Below are 14,030 nucleotides of genomic sequence, written 5' to 3'. Positions count from 1 at the left end.
TGAGATTGTGGTGGTGGATGAGAACTTTTGGGATAACGAGAATGATTATTTTGTGGGTTGAAGTTATGGTTGAATGGAGGTTTGTTGAACTGCTGATTCTTACGAAAGGAAGAAGGTGGTAGTCTGTTGAACTGTTGGCTGACAAGAGCAATAGATTTCTGGAATTCTTCTTCATCATCATACTCTGAGTCAGCTTCGTATGACTGCGGTGTAGTGTCATACGAGGGAGAGTAGGATTGATTGTGTGGAGCTTATGCTATGAGAGCCAGTGGTCCTCCGAAGTCAGCACAGTCTTTGAGTACGGTGGATTCTTGTGCTTGTAGTTCCCCGTAGAGCTTGTAAAGAGACAAAGAGTGAATCTTTCTATCCCCTTGAACTATCATCTTAGCAATAGTCCAATGTCTTCCTAAACCGTTGAGGATTGAAGATTTGTTTCATGGTTACTGCGGATGGTGCCCGCATTGGATAACTTGGTGACTATCAGGTTGAACCTTTTGAAGGAGTCTTCCAAACTTTCGCCAGTATGAGCTTTGAAATTGTTGAACTCATTGAGTGCAGTTGTGAGCTTCTTGTCTTGAGCTTGTTCTGAGCCTTCATACAGGTTTTTGAGAACCTCCCAGATCTCTTTTGCTGATTTGCAATTTATGATAATGTCGAAGTTGTCAGGAGCAACTCCACAAGAGATTTCATAAAAAGCACCAACATCATTTTCCATTTTATCGAGATCGTCTTTGGTGAGACGATTCATGACTGGTTGACCTCCTCCTAGTCTGGCTGTGGCGCCGTCAGTTTGAACTGGTGTAAGAACTGGGACATGTGGTCCTTCTTCTACGGATCGCCATACATCTCTTCCAAGTCTTCTTAAATATCTTTCCATTCTCTGGGACCAGTGATGATATTCATTTGCGACCAATATTGGGGCTCGATTTGAACCACCAACACTGTTGGAAACATTCAGAGACAACGATTGTGCCATTTTTCCTTGTTTTTTTTAAGTTTTTTTTATAAGAAATGAGCTTCGGTGGTATAGAAGGCCCTTTGAAAATCAGAGTTTTGTTTTTCAAAAAGCAACCACTATGGCTCTGATACCAATTGTTGAGAGAAAAACTTTGAGACACTCTTGAACAAACGTTAGAACAAGTATAGTTGTGGAATAGTTTATCTCTTAGGATCTAAAAGCTCAACAATAATATTAATAAGTTAGAGTTAGAAGGTTAGAAAGTTAGTTGCGGGAATGTAAGGAAACATAAATGACAGCAGGTGATATATCAAGTATACACATAAGTTGATTCATAACATGGAATGCATTCATACCAAGTTAGTAAGTGAGATAAAACTTAGTGATTAAGTCACAAGTGACTTGCTCCGAAGAGAAGTAGTAATTAGTTATGTTCTAGTGAATTTTGAGAGTAAGGAGAGATGCGTAATTAGAGAGATAGAAAATGAAAGCATCAAAAGTTGTATTGAATAAGTGAGAATGAGCTCTATTTATAAAGTCTCAAGAATTACACTAGATCATGTATCTAAGAGTAGCCATGCAAAGCATACTGTACAATAGAGAGTATTACAATAAAAGTAGACTAAGTAAAGTAATCTAGTAGCTAAGAGTGACTGCGGTTGATGATGACTTCGGGTGAGGCTGCTGATGAGACCTTGACTGCGGATCCTTGTGGACTGCGGTAGCTGAAGTTCAAGAGGGTCACTTTTCATGATTCAACACATTCCATGGGTTGAGAGAGAACGGTTAGCTCAGGAGTTTTTGGGATTTAGACACGATGGTGAGTCGGTGACAGAGATCACACGTATGTTCACGGAGAGGGCGATGTTCTGCCCGAAATTTGCCTTTGAGCAGGCTCATATGAAACGTTATCTGAGCATGCCCGGAATTTGCCTCTGAGCAGGCTCATATGACACGTTATCTGAGCATGCTCAAGACTGACATTCGTCAGTTTGTTGCCACCCAACGATGTGTGTCACACCCCCAAACCGGAATAGAAGAAACGTTCGAGGGCGGACGACATCATGTATAGTATCACAACAATTGAATAATAGTAATCAAAGCAACAACAACCATTGTATTAATAATATAGTGTTTACATTGTATTCAACTCACATATGTTTGATTCCAAAAGTAGTTAGCAAAATAAAGACTTGAAACTACTATGCTCAGTCTTCTATAACTTGCACGAGTACCTGTCTACTAGTGCCCTGAGAATACAAGTGGTTATGAAAGTGTCAACATTAAAGTTGGTGAGTTCATAAACTTTTGTTTTAGAAAACATGTTCTTTGTATCATTGAAAACTTTAGTATGTTCCTCCAGAAAATCCTGTATTTTCTGATGTAATGAAGTGAATATTCTGTTGACTTGTTCTTGTAAAAGTAATGTATTACAAATGTGTTTGTATGCAACCCTGTTTGTATGTATACCCCTAGTTAAACATTCTTTCGGAAAAGTATTTTTTGTACTAGAAAACAGTGAATTGTGCTTAAATTTAGTGGCCCTGATTGTAATTGTATTTAAAATGTAATTTATATCAGTGTACTTGGTACTAGAAAATAGTGAATTTTAGTAGTGCCGGTAGTAGTGTTCATACTGTAGTAGTGTATGTAGTATCCGTAGTGTCGATATGAAGCTACATTACATTGAGAGATTTAAGGAGATGTAAATCACTAGTGTAAATAAGGTCTGTTTATGCTTATGTTTCTATATTGACGATGACATACAAAATTTTTAATATAAACAAAATACATTCCTTTGGAAATGCTTTGATAATATATTTATCATGTTTTCTGGGAACAAATTTCGCAATATTATTCTTAAAAATGAATACTCTGATTTTCAAATAAGCATAAATAAAATATTTAAAATAACCATTAATTTTTGGGATATCACAGTTGGTATCAGAGCATTAGTTTAAGCGAACTAGGAATAAGGATTTATTTCTAGATTTAAACTTGGAATGCTAACCGATGATCGTGAGGAGTGTGTCTAATATATTTTAGGTAGTACACCTAAATAGACACAAGCACTAGCTTATTTAGGGAAGATTCCTAAAATGCTTTTATATGCTAAATGATTTGTGATGCTTTATGATGCTATCGTTTCATCGGATCTATGGTCTGTTGGTGAACGAATCTAGAAACTATATGTGTTCAGATTTCTAAACGTTTAATTACGGTATTAGGACTGGCATATAACTTATCGGAGTGATACGGAGATTTATACGTCTATCATAAATGAAGCTTTCCTTATTTAAATTTTCGTCACTACACCGAACGTCTGATTTGGTGTATAGATCGACATGGTGAGAACTTGAAGTTGATTCGGAAGTGGTAACCCGCAGCCTGAGCCACAAGTGATTAGGCGTGCACCGGAAGTAGTGGCTGCACCCGAGCCAATCACAATGGCAAGAGTACAAGCAATGATGCAGATGATGTTGGATCGTCAGATAGAAGAGACTAGGCGTCTACTTCAACAAAATAAAGACGAACCTACTGTGCCAGTACACCAGGCACCTACTCTTGAGGCAGCCATCTGGGTTAAAGTTAGCAAGAATAGGAAATTTGAGGGATCTTCAAGGTCCAACAAGCACAACATGTTCTCAAAGTCTGGAGGAGGAGGAGGTAAAGAAAAATGGTGTGAGAAGTGCAAAAAGAAACACTATGGAAAATATGGCAGATATGTGACATGTTTCAAGTGTGGAAAGTCTGGGCATTACGCAAATAAGTGCACATGCAAGGAGAAGGTGTGTTTCGGATGTAACGAAGTAGGGCATATTTCTAGGGATTGCCCGAAGAAAAATGAAGTAGCAAGAGCTAATGCACCTTCAAAGCTAAAGGAAAGAGCATTTCAGATAATCCTTGATGAAGCAGGTGACAATGCAAGAGATCAGGAGTAAGGACTTTATTGATGGGTTTTGATCAATACATCAATCCTATGGTGTACATGCAAACCCTAATGCTTGGATCTAGTTCTTCTAGTTATACATGTAATAATCTTCTAAGACTTGAAAACCCTAAATCTAGCATACTTATTTCGAATACAACATATGAAATTAGGGTTTCGATCTTACCTTGATTGTTATGTAGCAATAACAATCACAATCCTTCTTGATCTTGACTCTTGAAAGCTTAGTGCCCCAAGTGTTGCACCTCTAATGGAGTCACAAACACCACAAGCAACAAGATGACTTAGAAGAAGGAGGAGGAGGCACCAAAAACGCCCAAGATACTCCAAGGAATGCTTAGCCACGTTTTTGGGAGCCCTATGGGTCTTTATATAGTTGAGGCTTCTTGGGTTTTTCAACTTGGAACCCCTAATCCAGTTGCTTACTCCTTAAGCAGCCCAAAGATCCTTCCAGAAGGCCCCTTGGACGATTTCTATATGGACTCCCATATAGAATTTCTCCATTGCTTCTTTATGGATCCGATGCCCAACTTTGTAACTATCTTATTACTACAATATAAGTCCCCTTTATTTAATTAATCTCTTTTGACCACAAAATTAATTCTTGATCAATATTAATTAAACAATATGATTTCTCTTTTAATATATTATTCACATAATATATTAATAAATCATAATTAATCCTATTTCTCCTTAATTCATCCTATCAGTTGCTATGGTGAAGGAAACCCAAAAGGACCATGCTCATAGTCGGGTCAAGTACATACCAAAATATTTATGGGCTTAGACACCTAATCCAACAGTCTCCCACTTGGATAAGTCTAATAACTATTTTGCAAGTACGACTTCAGAACTTGATCAACAATCATAGCTTTCAAAAGCCGCTATCAACTCTGATCTTATCAGAAGTGCGTCCTTTAGATAATGGATCATCTATTCCTCCATTCTTGATATCATATAGACATGAGACATGAATTATAATCATTCTCTTTGTGTATATGTTGTTTCCCGATTTCCGATTAATGACGACTGACAACAGACTGCAATTGAACACATCAAATTAGTCCAGGCTTGGCCAAGCGCTTAGGGTTGTCATCACTAAATCATCAAGGGGCCCACATATATCGCTTTTATCCAACTTTGGATAAAAGGAACAAATAAACTTCGACTCAAATGCTCGCTTGTACCTACTCATCAAATCACACACAACAATATGTTTTATAACACCAAGTTACTGGTGCGTTTACATATGTCAATGTGCAACCGACTTGTAAAATACAACTCACATGTCTTGGTTTTAAGAATATAAGATATTATCGTCTCACTAGTCACTCGTGATAAAATCCATGAAGTGATTCAAGTGAGCGTGGGTTTAATCCAATACTCTAATCTTATTACAGAAGTACTCATGAGCTCTGCAGCAAACTTGTGCTATGTCTAAACACTTTATACAATCTACAGACAGATTCATGACAATATTTATTCATACTTACTTCCAAAGTATGATCGATTGTGGAAGGTTTGAATAATCTCATTATTCGAGAAGTCAAAACATGCGAAGTGAAACACAAGAATAATCGAATCCAATATGATCTCAAACTTTTGAGTATAAATAAAACGCCATTTATTTAGTCATCATATTGATTACACATTATTCATTCTATAATGTTTCAGATAATCAACCTAATACTTGAGTTATAACATTAGCTATCCCGTGCTCTAAGCATGCATACTATGTTTACATATAGTCCTTACTTTGTGAAATAGATCAATTGAATAACATTTCCAATTACACTCATTTCACAATTCCCAATCATTATCACAAGTGCAAGAATACCAAATTCTTGCCACTTTTAGAATATGCTCGATTCTAACATTTTATGCAATGATCCTTTTGTAATATCACAACACAAAATCACAAAGACTTCGCCAATGATATTACAAAGTGCTCTATTGGAGATTGTTACAAGACAATTCCACAAATATGAAGTCTCACAGTCAAAGTACATTCGTTTGAACATCCTTCCTGCATAAAAGTTTCTAATCTACATAGATTCTTAATGTCCAACTCCTATTATGGAAACATTTCCATATTTCCCATATGACAACACATTCTAAATAAATACCTATCTATTCATAATAATGTCTATATGGTCCATTCTTTACTATACTTCTAACTGCTCACAAGCAACCAATCCTTAGTGAGCCTTAAATTGTCCTTGACAGTTGTTTAATTATTTTAGTCATATCCGGTTCTGGTCCTTTTTCCCTCTTAATGCCCTAGACATTTGGAAAAATTTGAACAGTTGAATATTATAGCATATGCAATCGATCCCATACCCGAAGCGTATTGGATACGATTCATAACAAAGACATGATACTTTACCAGTCTCCTGCTATAATATTTCCATATATAGAATTCCCTTATGTTGAATCTTTTCAATATAAATTTTATATATGTACTTCTGACTAAATTTGATTAAAATTTCTCGATCTAAGCTTTTAGATTTGAAATGAAGTATAATATTCTCTCCATTAATTATAGCAAAACAACTTTTCGCCCTCTACAACTTTGCAAATTGAAACTTTTGTTTTCTATAATTAATATTGCTACCTTGCAATACTTAAAATAATAATCATGCTCCCACTAACATGATGATTATATCCTTACCAGCATAACACTTATGCTCCCACTAGCTTTGACATGTGTTCAGAAAACAGCTGGACTTCTAGAAATCAATATTTATCGACTTTCTTAACAAGTTCATATCTCTGATACGAGATGCTTTGATAAAAATTTATCTAAGCTTTTCAACCTCATACACCTTTCCTTAGATAACTCATATGTGTGTCTAAATAATTCTAGAACTTATGGAAATAAGTCTCGAATGTTCAAACTGAAGGGTTTTGAGCATTCTAACACTCCTAAGGTGTACATGCAACCCTAGAAACCTTGGATCAATGTTTTACTAAGATACATGAAAATTTGATTTTCCAAGGTTCTTAACCTAACTAGCTTGGCATGGGGAACTTTGAAACATAAAAGCTAGTAAGAGAACATACCTTTCTTGTTGCTTTGATTCCTTGAGAACCTTGTGAGCCTAGCACCTCAAGTGTTTCACACAACACCAAAACTCTTGGAATAACTTTGAGAGAAGTCCACAGTCACTCAAAATCGGCTAGCCCTCTTGTTCTTTCTTAGTGGCCGATTTTGGTAGCCCATGGGGTCCTTTTATAGTGGTGTCACAAGTAGGGTTACAACATGTAAACCCTAATTGACATGGCTTTTCATATTCCATGATCCATGGGTTTATAACCTCCATGGACTATCCATGGAGCACCTTATGGGTTTTAGCCCAATTTAATAAACCATGGATCATTAGCCCACTATTCAAGAATAGATGATTTACAGAATCAACCCCATATATTTAATTAGTCTTCTTTTGATCACTAAATTAGGTCTAAATTAATTCTTGATCAATACTAGTTAAATAATATTATTAATATATTAGAACTTATAATATATTAATAAACCATAAGTGTGCTTTCTCTCATTTAGTCTATCCAAGTGTTGCAATGCCATGCAACCCAAATGGACCATGCTAACCGGGTCAAGTACATTCCAGAAATAGTTATGAACTTAGACACCTAATCCAACAGTCTCCCACTTGGATAAGTCTAATAACTATAACTGCAAGAATGACTTCAGGAACCGATTAGCAATCGTATCTCTTTCAAAGTCTCGCAGAAATGAGATGATGATGATACGCCATTTAAGATAAGTGATCATATAATCCTCTGTTCTAGATATCAGCCGGACAAATACATGGAACAATGTGTTACTTATTGTCCAGCAGTTTGTTTCCCGATTTCCGATTTGTTTGGCATAGAACTTAATCCAACACATCATTTTAGTTCTGACCGGACCCGGTACATAGGTCAAAAAAAATAATCGTGGGGCCCAGATATCGCTTCTAATCCAAGAAGGAACAGATAAAATTCGACTCATATGCTTGTTCTACTATTTGTTGAATTATACAGAAAGGCACATTTTATAACATCGAGTTACCAATGCATTTTCGTACAATTAATGTATAACCAATTCATAGTCAACAACTCATATCTCTACGTTTGAAGACTTATATGATATTACCGTCTCACAATCACTCGAGATAAATTCCATGAAGTGATACAAGTGAGCGTGGGTTGAATCCAATACTCAGAACTTATGAGTACTCATGAATGTTGTTGCAACCCTTGCTATGTCCAACACTTTAGACATCTACAAGCCAGCTTCATGACAGTCTTGATTCATATCTACTTCCAACATATGACCGAATGTGAAGAATTTGTATAATATGATATACCATAACATAATTATTCTGGAAGTCAAAACATGCAAAATGAAATGATAGTAAACGATTGACAGAAGATAGCAAGACTTTACTTATAAATAAACAACAACTTTTATTTATCATCAAATGTCAATTTCACTTTACAAATTTCAAAGCTATCTAATTTCTAAAACTAATATCATCCTTTAGCCCTATGCGCCTTGCATGTTGAAGATACTTAACCCTACCCAGTCCCTTCGTGAGGGGATCTGCTGGGTTCTCATCTGATGATGTCCTCTTTGCCATGTGGAGTCCTTCTTCGATTCGATGTCTGATGAAATGGTATTTTCTGTCGATGTGTCTAGATCTTCCGTGATCCCTTGGTTCCTTGGCTAAGGCAACTACACTTTCACTATCACATAAAATCTCCATAGGATCCTTTATAGCTGGTACTACTCCAAGGTCTCCAATGAAGTTCTTTAGCCATATATCCTCCTTTGCTGCCTCGCTTGCTGCTATATACTCTGATTCGCAAGTTGAATCAGCCACTGTCTCCTGCTTGGAACTTTTCCAAGTAATTGATCCTCTATTTAAGGTAAAGACCTAGCCTGACTGAGAGCGGAAATTATCCCTATCAGTCTGGATGCTAGCATCACTATACCCTACTACTCTCAAATCATCACTTCCACCGAGGGTAAGGACCCAGTTCTTAGTCCTCCGCAGGTACTTGAGAATGTTCTTTACTGCAGTCCAGTGAGCCTTGCCAAGGTTCCCTTGATATGTGCTGACCATGCTCAAAGCAAAGGCCACATCAGGACGAGTAGAAGTCATAGCATACATGATCGAGCCTACAGCGGAAGCATATGGTACTCGACTCATCTCAGCTATCTCAGCCTCTGTACTCGGGCTCTAAGTCTTACTCAATCTGGCGTAACTCTGGATCGGTAACTCTCCTTTCTTGGAATTCTGCATGCTGAACCTATTCAACACCTTATCCAAGTAGGTACTCTGACTAAGTCCAATTAGTCTCTTACTCCTGTCTCTCAATATCCTTATCCCTAGGATATAGGCAGCTTCACCAAGGTCCTTCATAGCGAAACACTTCCCAAGCCAGGACTTCACTTCCTGCAGAGTTGGGATGTCATTTCCTATGAGTAGTATGTCATCCACATACAAAACCAAAAAGGTAACTATACTCCCACTAGTCTTGACATATACACATGACTCATCTTCGCTCCTCGAAAAGCCAAACTCTTTGTCTTTCTCATCGAAACAAAGATTCCATCTACGAGGTGCTTGTTTCAATCCATAAATGGATTTCTCAAGTTTACACACTCTATTAGGGTATTATGTACTGACAAAATCCTCTGGCTGATTCATGTAAACATCCTCAACCAACTTTCCATTAAGGAAAGCGGTTTTGACATCCATTTGCCATATTTCAAAATCATGAAATGCAGCAATGGCTAACATAACCCTAATAGACTTAATCTTTGCTACTGGTGAAAAGGTCTCATCATAATCAACTCCCGGAGTTTGAGAAAAGCCCTTTGCAACCAGTTGTGCCTTATAAGTGTGTACATTACCATCCATGTCGGTCTTCTTCTTGAAGATCCATTTGCACCCGGCTATCTTACGACCTGGTACATTGTCAACCAAGTTCCGAACTTGATTGTCATACATGGACTGTATCTCGTTGTCCATAGCCTATTTCCATTTAGGAGCCTCAGGGCCTGCCATGGCTTCTGTGTAACTGTTAGGTTCATCCAGACTTACCAATGTGCTATCACTGATAAGTGTATCAGCTTCCGCATTAATATGGAAACGATAGTAATGCTCATGTACATTCCTAACTCTCGTGTAACGCCTCAGAGGTACAGACTCGTCAGCCGGATCAACATGAGTTTCCTCCTCAGGTTGATTGCTAGGGTTTGAGGTTCCTTCACCATTTGACTCTTGAATTCTTCAAGGTCAATTTTCCTTCCACTGTTTCCTTGGATTATGAAGTCTCTCTCGCGAAAGACTCATCTCCTTGTTACAAAGACCACATTATCACTGGGTCTGTAGAAGAGGTAACCAAAGGATTTCTATGGGTAGCCGATGAAAATACACCTCTCACTTCGAGGTTTGAGCTTATCGTGAGTCTCACGCCTCACGAAAGCCTCACAACCCCAAATCTTGATGTGATCTAGATTGGGAACTTTTCCAGTCCACATCTCGTGAGGTGTTTTGGCAACCTTTTCTGTTGGGACTAGATTAAGGATATGGGCGATAGTCTCTAAGGCATACCCCTAAAATGAGATTGGTAGAGAAGCTCGAATCATCATGGAACGAACCATATCCAACAATGTTCGATTACGCCTCTCAGCCACACCATTCAACTGCGGTGTCCTGGGAGGTGTCAATTGTGAGACAATCCCACATTCCTTAAGATAGTCAAGGAACTCTATACTAAGATACTCACCACCTTGATCGGATCGAAGCATCTTAATGTTCCTGCCCAACTGATTCTCCACTTCCTGTTTAAACTCCTTGAACTTTTCAAAGGTTTCTGACTTATGCTTGATTAAGTAGACATATCCATATCTACTATAATCATCTGTAAAAGTCACATAGAAGCAGTTAGCATCCCTTGTGGCAGTTCCGAATGGTCCACATACATCCGTATGTATGAGGTCCAACAAACCCTCACCCCTAGCACAAGTACCAGTGAAGGGTGACTTTGTCATTTTCCCAAGCAAACAAGATTCACAACTATCATCCGACTTTCGGTCAAATGACTCCAAGACTCCATCCTTTTTGAGTTGGCCTATGCGTTTCTTGCTTACATGTCCAAGACGACAATGCCATAATGATGCTTTATCCAAGCTAGTGGAAGAATCAATACACAACACATTATTTCCTAGGTTATTTACAACCGAAACAGTTTCATATACACCATCACAAGGTAATGCTTTAAAATAAAGAACATTATTAAAGAAATCATTAATACCACCACATTCATTATCAAACAAAAAGGTAAAACATTGTTTGTACAAACCATGAAAGGAAATAATATTTCTCGCCATTTCAGCCGAGTAACAACATTTATTCAAATCTAACACTAATCCACTACCTAGCAACAAAGAATAAACTCCAATCTTGATAACAGGTGAAGCTTTCCTATTCCCCCTGATCAAGTTTATCTTCCCATGCTCCACATTCTCACTTCTTCTTAGTCCCTGCAAATCAGAACATATGTGAATACCACAACTTGTATCAAGGACCTAAGAATTAGAATGGGGTGAGTTATTAGACAATATAGTGTAAATACCTGCATGGTTGGGTTTCACTTTCCCATCCTTAACATAATGCAGATACTTTGGGAATTTTCGCTTCCAGTGCGACTTTTCATGGCAATAGAAGCATTCAATCTCTTTAGGGTTGGCAGAAGGAGTGACATAACCTCTTTTGGTTCACTACTAGAAAAACAGCCTTTTACGACGCGCAATGCGTGTCGTAACACGCTCATACGACGCGCAAATGCGCGTCAAGGAAGGCCCTGTCATAACGAGAGACGACAGGCTTTTGCGCGTCGTCTATTTACGACGCGCATTTACGACGCGCATTTATGAAACACATTTACGACGCGCGGTTATGACACGCAATGCATATCAAGGAAGGCCCTGTCATAAAGAAAGACGACACGTATTTATGTGTCGTAACATTACGACACGCGTTTTTATGACACACAAAGCGTATCAAGGAAGCCCACGTCATAAAGGTAGACGACACGCCATTGCGTGTCGTAACTTTACGGCGCCCCTTTACAACTCGCAATGCGTATCATTAAATCTACTATCATAAACGAAGATGACACACATTTGCATGTCATAAATTCCAGCTGCCAGTTACTATACACCTTTACGACACGCATTTACAACGTGAATACACATAATAAAAGATAAATATATATACCAAAACATTCATTTTCATCTAAACGTCAAACAACTTACCTAACAACATTACATACATGTCAAGTTACCTTAAGTAACATTACTAAAAGTTAGCAAAAACATGTACATGCGTGTCAAAGGACTACCTAGCATTACACCACATGTCAAAAGACCATACCTAGCATTTCACTGTTAACCATAACATTGTTTTGCGGATACATTTTCAAAAGACCATATATATCATCGATAAATGAAGCCTGTAACAAACTCTGACCATTCTTCACGTATCTCATCGATATCATCAGTTGTGAACTCAACTTTTCCATCCCCGATCTGTGAAAAAATTTGCATATTGTTTTTATTAATAAAAAATAGCATATTAACATATTCTATAACAGTAAGTTGTTATATTTAACAAATAAGCATAAAATGTCAATTATTATTTCTTAATAGAGCATTGTACTTTCAAATGAATGAAAGCACATTTTATTTTTGCATGTAACCTAATATTTCAATTATAATTGTGAGAGTAGGATGCCATAAAATGATCCTTTTTCAATTCCTTTCCTATTAAATTATAGTAATGAAAGTAGAATGCTATATCCTTACATTGTCTTTGACCAACACTTTAATTCCTTCTTCCACTATCTCCTTCATGAACCTTAGCATGTAGTAGCCACTTTCGGTAGATCCGGACTAAACTGGACACTACACAATTACATATAAAATGATCATTGCAATTGATCCAAAAAATAAAGTTAAAACTGCAATTTCAATAAGGAATTAAGTGTTGACCGTAACATTAACCGAATTTAGTTTAACCCTTTTATTGGATCCACTTTGTGTAGCGTACAGAACCATTGCCCTATAAAAAACATTAACAAATAGGTGTTTATTGTATTCACATCAAATGTTTTGATAATTTATATTACTTACGAATCAACAACTTGCTTCAACTACATATTGAAATTGCCAGAACTCAAGGAATCAAGATAATAGCAAGTATCCAATTTAATGTCTAGTACACCCAATACAGAATGTCTTCTAGAAAAACCACAAACAAAATTAAGTCAAATAACATAATTGCAGTCATTTTCAAAATAAAATGTCAAAATCAAACCTGGGATTGTAGGGCATAAAGATGATGTCTTTGCCCTTTCTATTAGACAACCGATTTGCTAAACCTCTTCTTGCATCGTCAATATTCTTGGATTTACCTTTACGCATACTTGGCGAGATTAATATCGGGTTCACAAAGCAAATTCCATGATCTCTTTCTGGGGGGCCATACTTCATTTTGTTAAACAACACCCTGTTATCATAAAAACACTAAATTCATTAAACAAATTTTGTTTTAAGACACAATGTTATTTAAATTAAATTTCTTGCACTTACATCATATAAGACACAATGACAGCACCAGTCAGCTCATCCATTGTAAGAACTGCTTCAAAATCATCTCAATTTAAGTACGTGTAACTATCGTACCCAAAAAGATCGTTCTCACTCTGCACTTTTATAGAATCAACCTTTGTAACTTGTCCATCAGCCATCATTGTAGTCATTTTTAAAATACTACTCTTCTCAATCCTTATCCTTGTCTTCATCGTACCCAAAAAGATCGTTCTCACTCTGCATTTTTAATCTTCTTTTCTATTCCATTCCCTTCTTCCATATCATCCCCTTCTTCCACATCACATGGTTCTTTTTGTTCATCAACCATTTTTCCTGTCCCTTTTTCTTTCTTATTACTTCCTATTTCTTCTTTTAAAGGTGTTGCACCTTCCTTCACTGGTGTTGCATCTTTCTTCACTGGTGTTGCATGTTTCTTCACAGGTTTCCCCTCCACTTTT

This window comes from Lactuca virosa, chromosome 4 (assembly GCF_052849685.1).
Source record: "Lactuca virosa cultivar CGN04683 chromosome 4, Lactuca_virosa_CGN04683_v6, whole genome shotgun sequence".
Lineage (NCBI taxonomy): Eukaryota > Viridiplantae > Streptophyta > Magnoliopsida > Asterales > Asteraceae > Lactuca > Lactuca virosa.
The sequence above is the reverse complement of the archived record's forward strand: the minus strand, read 5'-3'. Positions refer to the sequence as shown.